The sequence below is a fragment of the Tamandua tetradactyla genome, chromosome 9 (genome assembly GCF_023851605.1).
Source record: "Tamandua tetradactyla isolate mTamTet1 chromosome 9, mTamTet1.pri, whole genome shotgun sequence".
In the NCBI taxonomy this organism is placed as follows: Eukaryota; Metazoa; Chordata; class Mammalia; order Pilosa; family Myrmecophagidae; genus Tamandua; species Tamandua tetradactyla.
This window is the reverse complement of record NC_135335.1, coordinates 6,006,257-6,028,597: the sequence shown is the minus strand read 5'-3', so window position 1 is coordinate 6,028,597 and position 22,341 is coordinate 6,006,257. Positions and strand designations below refer to the sequence as shown.

Below are 22,341 nucleotides of genomic sequence, written 5' to 3'. Positions count from 1 at the left end.
TTAAAAGACTTTCCTGTGAAATATGTGGGCTCTGTTTTTCTTATCCTGCCCAGTATGTGGCGCTTGTCTGCCTGCGGGTCCCACCAACAAAAGATCTTGCGGCACCTTTAACTTTGGCAGACTCTCCCTGCTGGGGCATGGTGGAGACAGAGGAGAGGTTCTAGCCTGGTTTTAATGGCTTCAAATTGCCAGGCCTTGGGGTCTGAATTCCTTGAGGGAGGGATTCCACCTGAGTTGGGCTTCACCCCTCCCCTGGGGAAGGCACAGGTGAGAGACAGCCCTGAAAGCAGTCTGTTTCTGCCTATGCCTGGGGCAGTTGCAGCCGGAGAAGTCCCGTCTCTGAATCCAGAGGCAGCCAAGCCTCCGTAGAGACAGTCACAAAAACCTCTGTTTCCTCCTCTTTCCTCTTTTTCCTGTTTTTCTGTTAGCTCAATGAGCGACCCCTGCTTGACCAGGTTTACTGGAGCTGGGGGCCTATTTTTAGTAGTCAGAATTTGTTAATTAATTCCACAATAGGCGTTTAATTGTGCTCAGTCTCTGCTGCTGGTAAATTTCCTTTCCTTTCCCCACTGGGAAGTAGCCTGTGGGGAGAGGGGCGCCGGCCGCCATGGCTTGGGAAACTCATAGTTCTGGGGAGGTTCGCAGCTGGTCCAAACTGGGGTACTCTGTGTGTTTGGTCACTGACGTGGCTCTGGGAGCTGTTCTGTGCTGTTCTGGTTATTTAGTAGTTGTTCAGGAGGACGAACTAAAACACGCACATTGCTAAGCCGTCTTGACCACACCCCCGAAGAACTACAAACCACTCTTGATTGGGTTACATCTCCACAGAGCTGATCTAATTACAGATTCAAGCATACAGTATTGAATAGGGATTATTCTGCCTTTACGAAATGGGATTTTGATTAAAACATGGCTTTTCTAGGGTCTGTACATCCTTTCAAACCAGCACAGATGTGTTTGCGATCAACTCTATGTTGGATAAGAATATCTTGCTGTTTTCCTAAGATAAAGATAAGAATATCTGTTTTTCCTTCTTCACTCATTGACGTTATTGTTATGGTGTCTGTAGTTACTTCTTGGTTATTGTTCAGTGTAGGATGAAAGTTGAGGTAGAGAGATGACTGACATTTTTCCTGTTTTCATATAAGAAAATTTCAGTTCTTTGCTGAGGCATAGTTTTGTGTGACACAGGAACCTGAGCTAGTATCTTTTAATGGCATGTATCAAAAGACCAACAGAAAACATTTTGTGATTTTGTATTCTTTTTTCTTTATAGGAGAGCTTCTGTTATACATCCTACTTTATTCCTGCTAATCTGCTAATGCAATAAATTGGAAGACAACTGTTGCCAGGATAACCTGTAATGGGCAAGGAGCCACAGAGAAGAAAACTTTTTTTTTAATTTTTAAACTGTGGTTTAAACGGTAAGACTCATTAAGATTATCCGGCGTTTCGTTCCACAAATTACATGCATCAAGGAAAACAGTGTTCTGTTGTCAGACCCTAGAGTCTAAGTGACTCCAGTCTGGTCAGTCTCTTTGAGCCAGGTACGATATGATTTTAGGAAATTAAATAGCATCTTCTGTAGTTTGCCTTGGTATGACTTGAAATCTGTAGCACCCATGGGATGCCCAGCTTCTAGGGTGGGTGAGTCAGGAGGTGGGATTGAGCTGGGCACCAAGGACCAGCCAGGCCTAGCAAACTGAAGTAGTAGTGTGCTAGTGGAGATCCAGACACCTGCTTCTAGGTCACCTGACTTTGTGTTTTCATGTGTGTGTGCATGTGTATGTACATGCATGCAAGATGGACAAAAGTTGTTTTGTTTTTGTTGTAAATCAGCCAAAGGCCGTTTGGCTCCCAGCCAACCACCTGGCCTGTTGCTATCACTTTGAAACGCTTCACCAGAACTTTTTATTATAGATGAGAGGTTCACTTTGTGTATCTGACTTTTGACTAGCTCTGTTGGCATTTAGTAGGAAGTCACCTAATAGGAAATATGCACACACCTTTAATTCTATTTCGGTTGCTTCATTATATCAAATTGTGGGGTAGATGGGACACAAACCATTTAATCATCTGCCTTTCTGAATGCCCGTACCAAGCCTGGAAATTTTAGTCACATTTTATTATGTGTCCTTCTCACCCTGTTTAGTAATTTACCAAAGCTTACTGGTTCTACACTCTTAGTGACTTTTGCACCTCTCTATTTTCTTACCATTTCCACTGCCAGGAATCTATGTCAGGTCTCATTACCTTAGGAGATACTCTGGTTGTGCAGTTTCAGTGGACCTCTGTTTTTAATTCCCAGATGGAGTATTCCTAGGCGTTCAGAATACCACTTTGCATATTCAGCCCCCAAATCCCTCACAGATGAGCATACTCAGCCTTCAGTTAAAAAGCTCCAACATTGTTTGACATTGTTGGACATTGACAGCTCCAACTCTGACATTATTTCTTTTATAAACTTTTTGATTTCTCCAACTTTCTCTATATTATTCTCCTGCATGAATTCCTGATGTGGAAAGTTTCTCTAAGTATTCCTTTACCTCTGCTCCTTGTCTCATACTGCTTCATCATTTTCTGTATTTAATTTCATATTGTATCATTAGTGTTCTTCAGAGAAACAGAACCAACAGATGTATATATTAAGAGATTTATTATAGAAGTTGGTCATGCAGCTATGGGCTAATAAGTCCCTGCTATGGTGGGCAGGCCATAAGCTGGGAATTTTGGTGAAGATAACATTGAAGTCCTGAGACCAAATTCTTCCGGATAAGCTGACAGGCCAGACATTCTAGCAAGAGTCAGTGTTGACATCTTGAGACAGAAATTCTTCAGCTGTTAAGATTGCCAAATCATTGGATGAAACCCATCCATATGGAGGGGAATCTCCATTCCTTAAGGTCAGCTGATTATCGATGCTCATCACGTCTACAGAAGACCTCTGGAGTAGTAACTGGGTACCTTCATCCAGTCAGGTTGATGCATGAAATTAACCATAATTCATGTCTTCCAGGGCTCAACTCTCTCTTCTTTGTCAGACCTTTGTGAATTGTTCAGTTCTTTTGTGATTATTGCCTTTTGAACTCTTAAGAGTATGTCGTTAAATTTATTTTAGATTTATTTCCCTTTAACTAGATAATGAACATTTTGTGAGCAAGAAATTTTAAATTCTACTTTATATCTTTAGTGCTTTTTATGTAATAGGCATCAGTAATTGCTTAGTGGTAGAAGCTAAAATTTCAGAAGCATTTCTCAGGTTAATATTTTTAGGGCTTTCTTTCTTCCTGGCTCCCTCTTTCTTTTTTGTTTGTCTTGTTTTGTTTTTCTGTTCTGACAGAGACCCTTACTTGGGCAGTTTGAAGAGAACAAGTCTTTATCTTCAGCTATTCATTTTCTTTCTGTATTCATATCTACTCATTAACATCCTGTCCCACATTAGAATGGGTGTACCTTCTCTGAAGAAATAACCAGAAGTCTCCAGGAGTCCCAGAATCAGGTTGTTTAGGAGGAACAGCACTGTAGGTGCAGGGTACTGTAGGCCAGTGGTCATCAAATTAAACTTTGCCTATCTACTATCAGATAGATAGTAAATATTTTAGGCTTTATACACCTAGAGGCAAAACAGAGGATATTATGAAGATATTTGTATTTGAGAGAGAAAACAAATTTTCACAGCTTTTTTTATTGATGAAATTCAAAATATTTTACTGGTAATTGAATTCAGTGTTTTGTAATACAGATCTACTAATGAGAAGAATGAAATTCTTTTTCTGGGGAGAATAAAATTTCACCTAACTGGCATGTAAAGTTAGAGTTCCTCTCATCACAATTTATTATAAATGTTCATTCAATCTGTTAGCACTGATCTGTAATGAGATTTATGTGTTTTGTCTTTGAAAATGTTTTTTCACACAGATAGATGCCGCCATATACTGTTATCAGTTCACAAAAGTATAAGATTTTAGTTATTCATCACTTTCAGGGCATCTCTTGGCTTCTATTAGATTCTTCTCTTGATATTTGCCCCTTACCATATCATTACATTGTAGATTAATCACTTGCAATTGAAGGTTAGGTGAGAAGCTTCCCAACTACGCAGAGATGAATGGATTTTGACATTTAGAAATTTCTTTTGTACTTTTATCAAGGTATGAAAAATGCTGTTTAACTGCAGTCTGTGTTCAGAAAATACATCTGCTACAAATTTGTATGGGAATAGAGATCTCACTTCTTACAGTAGCATGGGAAGTATGTATATAAAGCAACTTGATATTACTTATCATTTGAATCTAGTCAGCTTGTTGAAATGGCTTTACCATAGTATAAAGTTCACATATCAGTGCTGTTTTGCCAGGTTGAATTTGTTAAAATATATCATCAAGATTTCAGCAAAGGCTAATTTCTAGAGCCATTCAGTGTTGGTTAATAGTGATTGAAGATGGTTCTTCTCATTCAGAAAATTCAATCTTGTCCCTGAGCTCAAAGAATTGTGATAAAACTTTACCACTGCTAAGCCATTGAGGTATTGTGTGTTAGGGCAGGTTAGGACATTGTTTCTATTTTTGATGGAAATTCCTGGGACCATGATGGCTAAGTAGTACTTGAGAGCAAATGAGGTTTATTGTTGACACTGTTGGTTCAGTAAGATGTGATGGATTTTAAAAATCCTACAAAGTACCCTCTGATGAAAAGAATGACCATAAATTTTAAGCACCTTATATTTTCTCAAGTTTTGTAAATTTGTCCAACTAAGTCTTTTTTTCTGCCCCACACATAATTTTATTGCAAACAATTGAAACATCATAGCAAATTCCATTTCAGGGTATACTGATTTAGTTTTTTCTACATCTCTGAAAACATTTCCCCCTAATTGTTCCACACAAACTATTCATAAAGGTTGATTCTTCAGTCACCTCAAACTCCTTAAAGAAGCATCAACTGAACTGTATTGGTAACACCTATGAACTCATTAGGAGTCAAGGAAAACCAGTGTTTGCCTTTTTTTCAAATTGACTTTTAATATTGCCACTAATGTACTAGACTCTGACAGCTGTTATGCCAAAATGCTAATAGTCCTAAACAAGTTTTATTTTTTTGGGACACATTTCTTTGCTGTAATTAAACATGATTAATTAATTCACTATTGGTAAATGATTTTCCTTGCCTGACTAACAGGCCACTTATTTTGATTGCTGCTTCATTTTCAATTTTTATTTTTTGTGAAAAAATTCTGCTATAATAGTGATATTTTCTTTGATGTTTTCTAAGTTTTCTGACTTGCTTTCCTTTGAGTTGGAAATATTGTGATGAGTACTTAGTCTGGTAATGTTGATGTGTGTTGTATTCTGTTAGCACAGGTATAGGATCACTGTTCACTCAACACAGTGCTTAGCCATCTAAAATTTTTTTAAAACTTTTTATTGTCAACTATAACATATACAAAGAAAAGAAAAGAAAAAGCAATGATTTTCGAAATACGTGTCAACAAGTAGTTACAGAACAGATGTCAGAGTTTGTTATGGGTATACCATTCCACCATTTCAGATTTTCCCTTCTAGCTGCTCTGAAACAGTGGAGGCTAGAAGAAATTTTTTTTCTTTTTTTGCGAAAAATACATATACACATAAAAGCAATACATTTTAAAGCACATTGCAACAATTAGTTGTAGAACAGATTTAAGAGTTTGGTATGGATTATAATTCCACAGTTTTAGTTTTTTATTTCTAACTGCTCTAAGATACTGGAGACTAAAAGAAATATCACCATAATCATTCAGCAAACATACTCGTTTGTTAAACCCTACTTTCTCTGTATAATTCTACCATCACCTTTGACCTTTCTCCCATGGGCTCTTTAAGGATATTTGGGCTATGCCCATTCTAACCATTTCATGTTAGAAGGGACTATCAGTAATATGGGATAGGGAAATGAAACTAGTTGATGTTCTGGAAAGGCTGGCCCCTCTGCATTTTAGGACTTACCTGATCCAGGGACCCATCTGGAGGTTGTAGGTTTCTGGAAAGTAATCCTAGTGCAAGGGACCTTTGTAGAATCTCATATAAAGCCCTAGGTGTTCTTCAGGGTTGGTTGGAATGGTTTTGGTTGGGGTTTGGCAAACTGTGATAGATAGCAGTGCCTAACTGAAGCTTGCATAAGAGTGACCTCCACAGTAGCCTCTTGACTCTTTGAACTCTCTTAGCCACTGATACCTTATTTGTTACATTTATTTCCCCCCTTTTGGTCAGGATGGCATTGTTGATCCTATCCCATGGTGCCAGGGCCAGATTCATTCCTGGGAGTCGTCTCCCATGCTTCCAGGGAGACTTTGACCCCTGGATGTCATGTCCCATGTAGAGGGGAGGACAATGATATTTCTTGTCAGATTGGACCTAGAGAGAAAGAAGCCACACCTGAGCAACAAAAGAGGTTCTCTGGAGGTAACTCTTAGGTGTACTTATAGGTACAGTAAGCTTCTCAGCTACATACATAAGCTGCAGAAGAGCAAGCCTCAAATCAAGGGCATGGCCTATTAATTTGGGTGTCCCTCATGTTTGACACAGTGTCAGGGGTTTTCCTCGTGGTAAAGCTTAATAGTCCCATACTTTTTCTCATCCCTCAAGGGGCTTTGCCAATACTTTTTGATTATCTGCTTAATATACGCTTGGGTGTATCCAGGCATTACATTAAGTATATAGGATTAAAGGCCCTCATTCTTATTCTGGGTTCCCTGTGTTTGGATTGTTTAAATGATCTATCCATACAGGTTTGAGTTAAATTATATGCTACAGAAAATTTAGGTTCTGGAGAAAATAAACTTTTCTTCCTTTGGTCTCAAAGAGTAGATGAGATTCTAAGTATAGACTGTCTCTTCCTTACCTCTATATTCCGAATTACCTTAATCCTGACCTGATCGGCTTCATTCTTATCTCTGAATACCAGGTTATATATATATAAAACAGCCTCTCAAAATCCAGAAATAACAGTTACTGCCCCAGACTAAATGTGACTGCTCTAAGAACTTACAGTCCCTGTTTTCTTATAAGTATTTTCTTAATTAGACAGTACAATAATTGCTCTTTTGTTTCTGGCTTATTTTGCCTCACCAAATGTCTTGCTATCTAATTTGATAACAAAATAATCCACCTCCTGCTGTGCCTTAAAAGCCCAATGTTTGAGGTCTTTTTCTTTCCTTGTTTTGTAGATGAGTATAGACTGTTAATAATAACATAAAATTCACAGTATGGCATATGATACTCAAAATACTTTTGTTGTTATGACTGTCATTGTGATTTGTAGAACACCCAGCTGAATTGCAGTGACAGGTGATGAGATGAGCAGACTGTATGTGGTTTCTCTTGTACCTATTTGGCTCTGCCATTAGAGTGCACATGTGGCCATAGATAATGTGGAAATTAATGAGTGTGGCTGTGTTCCAATAAAACTTGATTTATGGACACTGAAACTTGAATTTCTTGGAATTTGTCACGTCATAGAACATTATTCTTATGATTTTCTTCCCTGGCCATCTAAAACTGTAAAAACTATTCTTTGCTTGTGGGCTTTATAAAAATAGGTGATGAAACAGATTTGGCTTTGTGGGCTATAGTTTCCTGACCCCCGAGCTAGATAATCAAGCTGATGTGGCCAATTTACTTATATTTGAAAGATATTTATTAGAAAAAATAGTTATTGTTTCTTTTGAAATTGTCATTCCTGGCTACAGGACAATCAAGTTTGGTCTCAAAAATGCATTAGAGGGTAGGCCATAGTGGCTCAGCAGACAGAGTTTTTGCCTGCCATGCCCGAGACCCAGGTTTGAATCCCAGTGCCTGCCCATGAAAAAAAAATGAATTAGGAAATTTTCTGCCCGTGATATTACCTTGTGTTCTCAGCACCATAGCCCTGTCTGTCCCAGGTCTCTCTCTGATGGCAGGAAAAACTTGGGTGATTCTTTTGTTTAAATATGAAAAGATACTGTTGTGGTTTTGTTATTGAGTGGTTTGTGAGATTTTTGTTTCATTGCTTATATTTTGTACACAGTAATCTTAAGTATACAAAGTTACCTCCTAGTCTTACCTGTCTCTGACTTAGCAGGTTAGCTAATCTTTCACAATATCCTGACTTAAGATTGAGTTAACAGTGATAGAACTCAATTGCTAAGACCCAGCTGTTGTACTACATACTATTATATTTTCTTCACTTTTATAAGTTTATTTTATCATATTGTTATAGGTACATAGTTTTGAAAGTCAAATGGTATTGCAAAGTTAGTAATAAAAAATGTTCATCATCTGTTCCAGTCTTGCCCATTCTACCTTCTTCTCAATATCACTTTTGAGGGACTGCTACCCTTCTCACTTAGCTTTTTTTGGGGGTGTGCATGGTCCGGGACTTGAATGCTCCCACGTGGAAGGTGAGCATTCTACCACTGAATCACTCTCTTAGCTATTTTTAAATATTTGTGTGTATGTTTTGGTTATTGCTGTGAATCAGTAATGCAACCTCATGCAACATTTTTTTTTCAATTTTAGAACTTTTATTGCTTCATAAAGAAAACCCGTTTTACCCCCTTTTTACTGACACTTAATTTAACATTTTAATTCCTTAGAGTTAAGAACTTTTTGTGTTTTATCTTAATTATTCCCCATATCTCTGACTTAATTTGCATAATTCTTCTCATGATATTAAGATACATTGGACAATCTGACCACTCCATCTTCTTGGACACATCTTTTCCAGAATGTTCTGCCTTAATGCCACATGGTTGCTCTCAATCCTGGCTGGTGATTATATTCTTCTAAAGCTTTTACTATTTGAACGTTGGACTTACTGACTTGTTTCTTTATTCCCTTTGTCTTTTCATAAATTTGTTGGTTATTCCCTTTGGCTGTTTTTCTTTTTGTTTTTTTTTGTCCTTGTTATTTTGCTAGGATTTCCAGAGGAATGGAGAGTTGTTTGTTACTCAGTCCACCAAGCATCTGGGAAGTTGCACGATCCTTTCTCTTTTCTTGTTGAGGCTCCACGTCAACCCAAACGTAGCCCTATATTGTACCTTTTATATCAAATAGACTTTGAGATTTAAGAAATCAGTGTGGTGATCATTTAGTTCAGCTGTCCTCCCCGTACAGAAACCCCTTCTGCTCTGACCCAGATAGATCATCACCCAGACTTGGCCGGAGCACCTCTCACCAAGAGGGCCTTGCATGTGTGTGTGGGAGCGCTCATCTTTAACTAGTTCCTGTTCTACTGGTTTCAAATAGACTGTACTTTTCATTGATTGGCTCTAGTTTTATCTCTAGGAACTATGTGTGATATCTGTATAGTTCTCTTATACATGTTAAGTCCCCCACTCTCCCAAAAAAGAGCTTTAAAATATTGAAAGCTAATTATTTTATCTCTTGAGTGCAGGTCCTACTGCCACTTTGGTTGTCTTTTTGGGTGCTATGAGCTTGGCAGTCTATTCATTTTCCCCCAGAACAGGATATGTTATTGCCTGCTATGATGTGATCTGACTAGAATAGCCTACTTTAGGATTAGTATCTCCTGTGGTCCTAGGAACCATTCATCTCTTACTACATTCTGAGATTACTTTACTTATTATAATAATATAATTATTATTCTTCACATCATATAAGTTAATGGTCAGAGTATGATCAGCTAAAAAAAAATCTTTAGACGTTTTTGTTTTTCTTCCTCACTTTAACAGTTTTCTTATGCCTGATTTTCTTCTATCCTGTTATTCAGTTTTTAATCTTAAAAGGACTTTAGGTTTAGCTGTGTTAAATAACTCTCTTTTAGTTTCATCATGTCAAGATAGTTTTTACTTCTGACATTGTCATTTCACGTTAGCTCTCCCTCCTAGCTTTGTGTTTTCTGTACATTTGGACATTTTGACCTGGTTTATTAACATCCATGGGCCTCCTGGCTACAAGGGTTGAGTTCCTCCAGTCACCACCTGGGCCTTTCAGGCTGAGCTATCCCACCAGATTATGTGTAAAGTAATTCTTTACCCTGTGCACAAAGACTCAAAGTTCCTATTCGTGGGTGTGTCCTGAGAGCCATTGGATTCCAGGTGGATCTGCTGCTTTCTCAGCAGGGCAGGAGCATGTGCTGGCTGGTCCCTGGCCTGGGTGTGCCTTGGTTTCTGCTCATCGACCCTATTGCTCAGCACCTATTCCTGCACTGGTCTTCTGGAGACAAGGTCACGGACTGGGAAAAGTGCAGACTTTGAAGCTAGACGGATCTGGGTTCGAGACCCAGTTCTGGGTAGTATATTTATTAGACCTGGCTTTTCATAGGTCATTTGACCTCTTAGAACCTTCGATTTTTCCATCTTTAAAGTGGGAACTAAAAAGTGACCTAAAAGGTTGTCGTTATGGGTAGGGATAATGTATCTAAAAGCATCAAGCCCAGGATTTGACTTTGGTAGGCTCTTAATTGGTAGCTGCTGCTAGATTTCACTGTCAGGACAGGTACTGCTCTTGTGAAAGAGCTGGAAAAGATTAAAGGTTGTTTTTCATAAGCAACTATAAAGACCATAAGCACTCTACAGCTCTCAGATTCTGTACTAAACTTTTAGTCCTGATCAGTCTCAGCATTCAATGAACTTGCTTTTCAGAACGTTCTTGTACTGTGTGCTGGTGAAACATTATTCACAAAGGGCACCTGTTCCTGGACGTTAACATTTTATTGCGCATTTAGGGACTGCTAAGATAGCCCTGAATTCTCTTTGATTACACACAGTCTGATTCAAATTTGGTGAGTAAGGAGGATTGAAGATAAAAAATGACTTAAACATTTTGGAGGCCAGTTTGCTAATTCTGTCTTCTGTTATAGAATTGGTTATGGCTGCAAAATAAACTTTTTTGCACTCTTAGCTCACTCATAATTAATTTGAACCCTGATTCCTTTTAACCTTTTTCAAAAGCATCTTTATATCCTCCAGAGTGTCTACCTGATTTTGAAAGGCTGTTCTCTTGACATGTCTTGTCTTTACAGATATATGAATAATAATGTGATCATTGTCATTTGCTTCACATTGAGTGGCTCAGACAGCTCGTAGCTACATTCACTCAGTGAGAACTTGGGAGAATTGGATTTTCCATGTCTTTCCCCTCCCTGTTATGTAATTACCTTTCTGGTTATGCAGTTTTCATACCTTCCCTTATTTATTCAGGACCCACCCCCTCACTGTTTCAGAGACAAAAAAAAACTTTTTGTATGTGTTGTTGCAGATGATAGCTCTGCTAATAACCATGCTTTTCTCTTGCCTCCAGTTACAGGTCACTTCCTTTCCGATGTTTGATCCAAGTTGCTCGACTCTTGGGGTCCTACCTGGGTTTCAGAGATTGAGAGGATCATGGATGCTTCATGATGGAAAACCTTTTTTTCCTCTGGCCCAAGAATTTTTGGCCTTGACTTTGGCTTTTATCATACTCTCTTACCCATATTTACACACCCTCTCCTTTAACACACACACACACATACATAGAAAATAGACATCTCGATCTAGCTGAAATTCCTGGATTTTCCTTGCCTTTGTTCCTTTGCTTTCTCTTAAGGTTGATGGCAAAAACTGGACTACTTTTATGTCATCCTTATCACTTCCCTTTTTTTTCCCAACTTTAGTCTCATTAAAAAAGAAAAGTTCTTAATATAAATAATACATGCTTTGTATATACTTGAACTGAAGTTTTGAAATTGTGGAAAATCTGCACAGAAATTCATGTATCTTCAGATTTACATAATGGAATTTGTAAAGGAACATATTAACTGTACTTGCCTTAATTTAGATTAGTTGGCAAAAGTAAGGCTGGACTCTTCTTGATGGCTTCTTGATTGGCTTTTTTAATATAAAAGTCGAGTGGGTGATCAGGTTGCTCTTCTTGCTCTGCTCTTAGCATCTTAGCCATGTAGTAGGGGCTAACCCCGTTTGTGTGTAGGCGTTTCTTTCCCTTGCTGTGTATTTCCCAGGCAGCTTAGAATTCCAAAGGCAAGCCTCAAATTTGCATAATCTGATATGAAAATACAGTTCAGGAATGAAGGAAACCTGAATTTTCGGCTTTGAGGAGACAGAATAATGGTTGGAATAGGAGAAATAACAGTAATGTAATATGAAATCTTTTAGGCTGAGTCTTGGTTTTCCAGTAGAAGCCCTTGCAGGGCTCCTCAATCTTTTGTGAGTTTTTAAAAAGGTCTCTGAGTTGGTTGTTCTTTCTTTAGGTTCCTCTGTCTCCAGTCTACCTTTCACCTGGTTGGCAGTTAGCTATTTAAACTATGGCTTCCTTGTTGGTGCTTCGATGCTTGGCCTCACTGCCCTTGTTGCTTTGCTTAGCGTGGTGTCTCGTACCTGCAGTGGCCGCCTTAGTGGTCTTGTCTTCGGCCACTCCCTTCCCCCTCTTCCAGTCACAAACAAACTAGACCTCTTCCCTCTTCTCTCCGTTGTAGGAAGTACAAACTCTGGTGAAGTTCCCAGACTTAATGTCATCTCTTTTCTGTTACTGATCCCTGTTGACTTCTGTTCAAATTAATTACTTCTTTCTTTATGTTGTTAAAACACTTTGTTTTATCTGTACCATAGGTATCTTAGTGTACATTTCTCCTAATTAGAACTCACTGTCTCACTTCCCTTCTTGCTCTTGTAACAAGCCATGACTTGGGAAAGATTTGGCTGTGCATTCCTGCCTAGCCCTGTATTGTCTAAGGTTATTCCTGCTGCCTTCCCAAAGGCTTTTTCTCCTTGTTGTCAAGACTTCCCTGCCGTGAATTTCCTAAAACTCCTGGGTCTTCCTTTTTCTATACTCTCAGGCATGCTTCTCTTGGCCTGAAGTACTTCTTTATCACTCTGCCAAATCCTCTTTGTCTTTTGAGACCCAGCTCACAGATAATCAAGTCTTTTCTATCCAGTCCCCCCCCCCATTGAGTTCTTTAGGGAACCTACTTGGACTTTACACCTTCACTTTCTTTGTATTTGTTTTTGTTTATTTATCAGTCTTACTGTATTCTTCAAGAGAATGGGGACCATTATTGTTTTACTCCTATGTTCCTCAGAGCAGTGCATATTAATGCTTAAAAGTACCTATTGATTTTTAAATATAGCTTGTGTTAAATGGACTTGACTATTTACTGCTCTCAAAGAAAAGCAAAGAAGTAACAAATTAAAACTAGACAAGATTCAGGAATACCTGGGTGGTAGAAAGTTTTAATTTTCAGTACAAATACAGTGAGACTGGTTTTGGGTTTCTTTTACCCTGTGTTCTCCAGAAATAAATTATCTCTGTGTAATAGGCACTCTGGTATTTGATCTGGAATGGATTTAAGTAGTCCAGCCTTTTGGGGACAGGAGTAGGGTGCCGCTTTGTAAAAGGTACACATTTGCAAAGAATGGAGAAGACTTTTTGCAGTTTTTTTCCTATGTATTTGGTGAGAACTGCCTTTAAATCCCAGTTTTTAAGATTCTCCTTTGTGTCCCATGTTTCTGCCTCTTATGAAAATAATAACATTTCCTTAGGCATTGGCCTTTGCTGTTAGGACGAAGCATGTATTAACTTCTCACACTTGGAAGTGACTCTCCATTCTCCTATTTATAGATACTTTCCTCCCCATGCACTTCTTAGTGGCATGTGGCTTTGAGTGTACCGAATAAGCAGCCATCCAAACCTTTGAGCTCAACACTGCCCAGTCAAGGTCCCGCATCTTTGAATCCAAGCCTGAGGACAAGTCCTGAGACTCCAGATTCTGGGCCATGGTTTAAATAGATGAGCTAGTAGGAACAGCCTCTCAGCAGCTTGGTTTGTTGACTACGTCCTGTTCCCAACCTTCTCACAAACTTGGCCTGAGGTTTGGTGGAAATGTGTTTGCTGCTCATCAGTTGTTTTAGATCTAAACAGAGGCCACGGGGGCTCAGTTTTCTCCCCAGTAAGTGGGAATTCTACTTGATTTCACATTAATAGTTTTCTCCCCACATTTATCAGCATCGTTGTTTCCCCAACATATTTGAGTAACACAGGCATTTTTTCTTCTTTTTATAAACATATAAATTTATTTATTATTATTATTTTAAAATTTATTTTTAATTAGAGAAGTTGCGGGTTACAGAACAATTGTGTATAAAATGCCAGATTCTTTCATAAACCAGACCCTACTGTTAGCATTTTACATTGGTGTTGAAGATTTGTTGCAATTGATGAAAGCGCATTTTTATAATTGTACTATTAACTATAGTCCATGGTCTAACTTAGGGTTCACTGAATGTGTTGTGAAGTTGCATGGATTTTTAATTTTTTAAAAAAAATTTTATTTTATTCTAGTACTTATATATACTAGCTAAAATTTCACCTTTTAACCACATTCAAATGTATAATTTACTTCTGTAAATTACATTCTTAGTGTTGTACTATGATCACCACCATCCATTACCAAATCTTCCATTGTCCTAAATAGGAACTCTGTACATTTTAGGCCTTAATTTCACATTCCCTATCCCCATCCTGTCCCCTGGTAATTTATATTCTAGAATCTGTCTCTTTATGAGTTTGCTTATTCCAGCTGTTTCATACCAGCAAGGTCAGACATTATTTGTCCTTTTGTTTCTAGCTTGTTTCACTCAATATGATGTCTTCAGAATTCATCCATGTTGTCATATGTCTCAGAACTTCATTCTTTTTTATAGCTGAATAGTATTCCATTGTGTGTATATATACCACATTTTTGTTTATCCATTAATCTCTTGAGAGACACTTGGTTTGCTTCCATGTTTTGGCAGTTGTGACTAATGGTCCTATAAGCATCAGTGTGAAAATATCTTTTTGAGTCCCTGCTTTCAGTTCTTTTGGGTATATACTTTTTAATGAGATTGCCAGGTGATATGGTAATTCTACGCTTAGCTTTCTCAGGAACCGCCAATTGTCTTTCACAGCCGCTACACCATTTTACATTGCCACTAGCAATTATCCTTCCAATACTTGTAATCTTTTTTTTTTTTTAATAAATAGTAGGTATTTTAGTGGGTGTGAGATGTTATATTATTGTGGTTTTGATTTGCTTTTCCCTGATGGCAAATGATGTTGATGTTTCATTTGCTTTTTGGCCATTTGAATCTCTTCTTTAGAGAAATGTCTGTTCAAGTCTTTTGCCCATTTTTTGTTGTTGAGTTGAAGGATTTCTTTATATATTCTGGATATTAAATATTTTCTCCCATTGTATAGGTTCTCATTTTATTTCCATGATAAAGTCTAACTTTAAGGCACAAAAGTTTATAATTTTGATTATGTCCCACTTATTTTTTTTTCTTTTGTTGCTTGTGCCTTGGGTGTAAAGTCCAATAAACCATTGCCTAACACAAGGTCCTGAAGATGCTTCCCTACATTTTTAAATAGTTCTGGCTCTTTTATATGGGCCTTTGATCCGTTTTTCAGTTGATTCTTGTATATGATATGAGGTAGGGGTCCACCTTCATTCTTTTGTAAATGGAAATCTAGTTTTCCCAGCACCATTTTTTGAAGAAACTACAGATATGCCTTGGAGATACTGTGGGTTTGGTTCCAGGCTACCACAGTAAAGCAAATATTGCAATAAAGCAATACACAGAAATATTTTGGCCTCTCGGTGCATATAAAAGTTATGCTTACACTGTAGTTTAGTCTGTTAAGTGTGTGTCAACATTATGTCTAAAGAAAAAGTACATAATTAAAATGTGATACAGAGACACAAAGTTGAGCATCTGGTGTTAGACAAATGGTGCCAACAGACTTGGTGTATGCAGGAGTACCATAAACCTTCATTGTAATAAATGTAATATCTGCGAAGCACAGTAAAACCAGCTATGGCTGTGTTCCTGCTGGCTTGAATAGTCTTTGCCCCTTGTCAAAAATCAGTTGACTATAAATGTGAAGGTTGATTTCTGAGCCCTCAGTTCGATTCCATTGGTCTATTTGTCCTTATGCCAGTATAGACTTTTTGAATCATCTTCTGACATGAAATAAATTCCCAGGGACATGTACTTGTTTCCTTTTGTTGTTGTTTTTAAAAAACTTTTTATCATGAAATATAACATGTAGACAAAAGTAATAAATTTCAATTTACTTTGTAACAAGTGGTTATAGAGCAGATTTCAGAGTTTGTTATAGGTTACTGTTCCACAGTTTTCGTTTTTCCTTCTGCTCCAAGACACTGGAGACTAAAAGAAATATCAGTATGATGATTTTGTAGTCATATTCATTTGTTAAATCCTGTCTTCCCTGTTGGAACTCCTCCTCCTTTGATCCTTCTCTCAGTCTTTATGGGTATTTGGGCTCTGCCTTTTCTAACTTTTTCAAATTGGAAAGCAATGTCGATAATAGGGGATGGAGGATAGAACTAGTTGATGTTCTAGGAGAGACTGGCCCCTCTGGGTTTCAGGACTTATCTGGGCTAGGAACCCATCTGGAGGTTGTAAGTTTCTGGAAAGTAATCTTAGTATGTGAAACTGTTATAGAATTTCATATAGCACTGTAGGTGTCTTTAGGGTTAACAGGAATGTTTTTGGTTGGGGGCTGGCAAACCATAGTAATTAGCACTGTTGTAGTTGAAGCTTGCATAAGAGTAGCCTCCAGAATAGTCTTTCAACTCTATTTGGACTTTCTTAGCCAGTGATACTTAATTTGTTACATTTCCTTTCCGTCTTTTGGTCAAGAAGGCATTGTCGATCCCTTGGTGACAAGGTAAGGATCATCCCTGGGAGTCATTGTCCCTCTTTGCCTAGGAGACTTTTCACCCCTGGATGTCACGTCCCAAATAGTAGGGAGGGAAATGATTTTCTTGCAGAGTTGGACTTAGAGAAAGAGAGGCCACATCTGAGCAACAAAAGAGGTTTTCTGGAAGTAACTCTTAGGCATAATTATAGGTAGGCTTAGGTTCTCCACTCTAGACTAAGCTTAACAAGGGCAAGCCTCAAGATCAAGGGTTTGTTTTGGTCTATTGACTGGGGAGTCTCTAATATTTGAGATAGTATCAGGGGTTTCCCTGGTGATAAAGCTTATTAGCTTCATATTTTTTCTCCTGTCCCTGAAGGGACTTACACACCTGTTTTTAAATTGGGTAGTTATAGCTAAATCAGCAGTGAGCCACCTGTGGCCCTATTGATTCAAGATCTAGCCTCTGCCTTATTTCAGTATGAGGAATTTGAAAACTTCCCCTTATTGCTACAAATATTCCTTGATTTTAGAGACTAAAAGCTTTCTAGTTTTTTGTGATCTACCATTTTCAGTTGAGTAATGTGAGCTTCAGTTGTAAGATAAGAATATGCATGTTTTATCGTGCATATTTATATATTTTTTTCTGTTTTTTTTAATTTTTTTATTTTTTTTTATTAACGGAAAGAAAAAAAAAAAGAAATTAACACAACATTTAGAAATCATACCATTCTACATATGCACTCAGTAATTCTTAACATCATCACATAGATGCATGATCATTGTTTCTTAGTACATTTGCATCGGTTTAGAGGAACTAGCAACACAACAGAAAAAGATATAAAATGTTAATATAAAGAAAAGAAATAAAAGTAGTAGTAATAGTAAAAAACAACAACAACAAACAAACCAACAAGCAAACAAAAACAAAAAAAACCCTATAGCTCAGATGCAGCTTCATTCAGTATTTTAACATGATTACTTTACAATTAGGTATTATTGTGCTGTCCATTTTTGAGTTTTTGTATCTAGTCCTGTTGGACAGTCTGTATCCCTTCAGCTTCAATTACCCATTGTCTTACCCTGTTTCTAACTCCTGCTGAACTCTGTTACCAATGACATATTTCAAGTTTATTCTCGGATGTCCGTTCACATCAGTGGGTGTCCGGCGCCGTCTCGCTCAGCTTCTGATCCCCGGCCGGCGGAGGGAACAGGGGGAGAGAGACGGGCACAAACAAAACGACTCGGGCGGTAAAAACGGGTTCGAGACACACGGCGGTCGTAAGCACAGGCTTTTACTGGAGTCAAGCTTGCATACTCTCAGGCAGATTCCGCGCGGGCGAAATATCCCGCGGGGGGACAACCTCTATGCGGCCGTCAGGTACGGCTCCCTGTGGGTCGTCTCCACCCACCCTGTCCGGGTAACCTCTTATATACTGTGCCCAAACCCAATAGGTTAGTGCCACGTATACAGAGGTGATTGGAAGACAGGGTTGGTGGGCGCGTGCGTCATACGCGGAAACAGGATGCGGGCGCCATCTTGACTCACTCGATGGGCGGGGGGAACTCTAGAGCAGGCCGCAGCGTGTCCACTAGGCCAGACCCGGGAGGCGGCTCTCCACAAGTGGGACCATACAGTATTTGTCCTTTAGTTTTTGGCTGGATTCACTCAGCATAATATTCTCTAGGTCCATCCATGTTATTACATGGTTCATAAGTTTATCTTGTCTTAAAGCTGCATAATATTCCATCGTATGTATATACCACAGTTTGTTTAGCCACTCTTCTGTTGATGGAGATTTTGGCTGTTTCCATCTCTTTGAAATTGTAAATAACGCTGCTATAAACATTGGTGTGCAAATGTCCGTTTGTGTCTTTGCCCTTAAGTCCTTTGAGTAGATACCTAGCAATGGTATTGCTGGGTCGTATGGCAATTCTATATTCAGCTTTTTGAGGAACCGCCAAACTGCCTTCCACAGTGGTTGCACCCTTTGACATTCCCACCAACAGTGGATAAGTGTGCCTCTTTCTCCGCATCCTCTCCAGCACTTGTCATTTTCTGTTTTGTTGATAATGGCCATTCTGGTGGGTGTGAGATGATATCTCATTGTGGTTTTGATTTGCATTTCTCTAATGGCCAGGGACATTGAGCATCTCTTCATGTGCCTCTTGGCCATCCGTATTTCTTCTTCTGGTAGGTGTCTGTTTAAGTCTTTTTCCCATTTTGTAATTGGGTTGGCTGTCTTTTTGTTGTTGAGTTGAATAATCTCTTTATAAATTCTGGATACTAGACCTTTATCTGATATGTCGTTTCCAAATATTGTCTCCCATTGTGTAGGCTGTCTTTCTACTTTCTTGATGAAGTTCTCTGATGCACAAAAGTGTTTAATTTTGAGGAGCTCCCATTTATTTATTTCCTTCTTCAGTGCTCTTGCTTTAGGTTTAAGGTCCATAAAACCACCTCCAGTTGTAAGATCCATAAGATATCTCCCAACATTTTCCTCTAACTGTTTTATGGTCTTATACCTAATGTTTAGATCTTTGATCCATTTTGAGTTAACTTTTGTATAGGGTGTGAGAGATGGGTCTTCTTTCATTCTTTTGCATATGGATATCCAGTTCTCTAGGCACCATTTATTGAAGAGATTGTTCTGTCCCAGGTGAGTTGGCTTGACTGCCTTATCAAAGATCAAATGTCCATAGATGAGAGGGTCTATATCTGAGCACTCTATTCGATTCCATTGGTCGATATATCTATCTTTATGCCAATACCATGCTGTTTTGACCACTGTGGCTTCATAATATGCCTTAAAGTCAGGCAGTGCGAGACCTCCAGCTTCGTTTTTTTTCCTCAAGATGTTTTTAGCAATTCGGGGTACCCTGCCCTTCCAGATAAATTTGCTTATTGGTTTTTCTATTTCTGAAAAATAAGTTGTTGGGATTTTGATTGGTATTGCATTGAATCTGTAAATCAATTTAGGTAGGATTGACATCTTAACTATATTTAGTCTTCCAATCCATGAACACGGTATGCCCTTCCATCTATTTAGGTCTTCTGTGATTTCTTTTAGCAGTTTTTTGTAGTTTTCTTTATATAGGTTTTTTGTCTCTTTGGTTAAATTTATTCCTAGGTATTTTATTCTTTTAGTTGCGATTGTAAATGGGATTCGTTTCTTGATTTCCGCCTCAACTTGTTCATTACTAGTGTATAGAAAAGCTACAGATTTTTGAATGTTGCTCTTGTAGCCTGCTACTTTGCTGTACTCATTTATTAGCTCTAGTAATTTTGTTGTGGATTTTTCTGGGTTTTCTACATATAGTATCATATCGTCTGCAAACAGTGATAGTTTTACTTCTTCCTTTTCAATTTTGATGCCTTGTATTTCTTTTTCTTGCCTAATTGCTCTGGCTAGAACTTCCAACACAATGTTGAATAATAGTGGTGATAGTGGACATCCTTGTCTTGTTCCTGATCTTAGGGGGAAAGTTTTCCATTTTTCCCCATTGAGGATGATATTAGCTGTGGGTTTTTCATATATTCCCTGTATCATTTTAAGGAAGTTCCCTTGTATTCCTATCTTTTGAAGTGTTTTCAACAGGAAAGGATGTTGAATCTTGTCGAATGCCTTCTCTGCATCAATTGAGATGATCATGTGATTTTTCTGCTTTGATTTGTTGATATGGTGTATTACATTAATTGATTTTCTTATGTTGAACCATCCTTGCATACCTGGGATGAATCCTACTTGGTCATGATGTATAATTCTTTTAATGTGTTGTTGGATACTATTTGCTAGAATTTTATTGAGGATTTTTGCATCTGTATTCATTAGAGAGATTGGTCTGTAGTTTTCTTTTTTTGTAATATCTTTGCCTGGTTTTGGTATGAGGGTGATGTTGGCTTCATAGAATGAATTAGGTAGTTTTCCCTCCACTTCGATTATGTTGAAGAGTTTGAGGAGAGTAGGTACTAATTCTTTCTGGAATGTTTGATAGAATTCACATGTGAAGCCGTCTGGTCCTGGAGTTTTCTTTTTAGGGAGCTTTTGAATAACTAATTCAATCTCTTTACTTGTGATTGGTTTGTTGAGGTTGTCTATTTCTTCTTGAGTCAAAGTTGGTTGTTCATGTCTTTCCAGGAACCCGTCCATTTCTTCTAAATTGTTGTATTTATTAGCATAAAGTTGTTCATAGTATCCTGTTATTACCTCCTTTATTTCTGTGAGGTCAGTAGTTATGTCTCCTCTTTCATTTCTAATCTTATTTATTTGCATCCTCTCTCTTCTTCTTTTTGTCAATCTTGCTAAGGGCCCATCAATCTTGTTGATTTTCTCATAGAACCAACTTCTGGTCTTATTGATTTTCTCTATTGTTTTCAATTTCATTTATTTCTGCTCTAATCTTTGTTATTTCTTTCCTTTTGCTTGCTTTGGGATTAGTTTGCTGTTCTTTCTCCAGTTCTTCCAAGTGGACAGTTAATTCCTGCATTTTTGCCTTTTCTTCTTTTCTGATAGAGGCATTTAGGGCAATAAATTTCCCTCTTAACACTGCCTTTGCTGCGTCCCATAAGTTTTGATATGTTGTGTCTTCATTTTCATTTGCCTCTAGGTATTTACTAATTTCTCTTGCAATTTCTTCTTTGACCCACTTGTTGTTTAAGAGTGTGTTGTTGAGCCTCCATGTATTTATGAATTTTCTGGCACTCCGCCTATTATTGATTTCCAACTTCATTCCTTTATGATCCAAGAAAGTGTTGTGTATGATTTCAATCTTTTTAAATTTGTTAAGACTTGCTTTGTGACCCAGCATATGGTCTATCTTTGAGAATGATCCATGAGCACTTGAAAAAAAGGTGTATCCTGCTGTTGTGGGATGTAATGTCCTATAAATGTCTGTTAAGTCAAGTTCATTTATAGTAATATTCAGGTTCTCTATTTCTTTATTGATCCTCTGTGTAGATGTTCTGTCCATTGATGAGAGTGGTGAATTGAAGTCTCCAACTATTATGGTATATGTGTCTATTTCCCTTTTCAGTGTTTGCAGTGTATTCCTCACGTATTTTGGGGCATTCTGGTTCGGTGCGTAAATATTTATGATTGTTATGTCTTCTTGCTTAATTGTTCCTTTTAATAGTATATAGTGTCCTTCTTTGTCTCTTAACTGTTTTACATTTGAAGTCTAATTTGTTGGATATTAGTATAGCCACTCCTGCTCTTTTCTGGTTGTTGTTTGCATGAAATATCTTTTCCCAACCTTTCACTTTCAACCTATATTTATCTTTGGGTCTAAGATGTGTTTCCTGTAGACAGCATATAGAAGGATCCTGTTTTTTAATCCATTCTGCCAGTCTATGTCTTTTAATTGGGGAATTCAGTCCATTGACATTTAGAGTTATTACTGTTTGGATAATATTTTCCTCTACCATTTTGCCTTTTGTATTATATATATCATATCTGACTTTCCTTCTTTCTACACTTTTCTCCATGTCTCTCTCTTCTGACTTTTTGTATCTGACTCTAGTGCTTCCTTTAGTATTTCTTGCAGAGCTGGTCTCTTGGTCACAAATTCTCTTAGTGACTTTTTGTCTGAGAATGTTTTAATTTCTCCCTCATTTTCGAAGGACAATTTTGCTGGATATAGGAGTCTTGGCTGGCAGTTTTTCTCTTTT

The 22,341-nt window shown here is 37.9% G+C and overlaps 1 protein-coding gene across 8 annotated transcripts in view; it reads left to right on the top strand.

Moving 5' to 3' along the window:
- The window catches only part of PPP6R3 (protein phosphatase 6 regulatory subunit 3), a 201,272-nt gene that overhangs the window by 79,476 nt on the left and 99,455 nt on the right, over nucleotides 1-22,341 (top strand). For 7 of the 8 annotated variants that reach the window (XM_077115458.1, XM_077115457.1, XM_077115455.1 and 4 more), the window contains exon 2: nucleotides 1,277-1,424. The exons of the other annotated variant lie outside the window; for it this stretch is intronic. The gene's annotated coding sequence lies outside the window, so the exon portion shown is untranslated. The remainder of the gene's footprint in view (nucleotides 1-1,276; nucleotides 1,425-22,341) is intronic. 8 annotated transcript variants of the gene reach the window in all.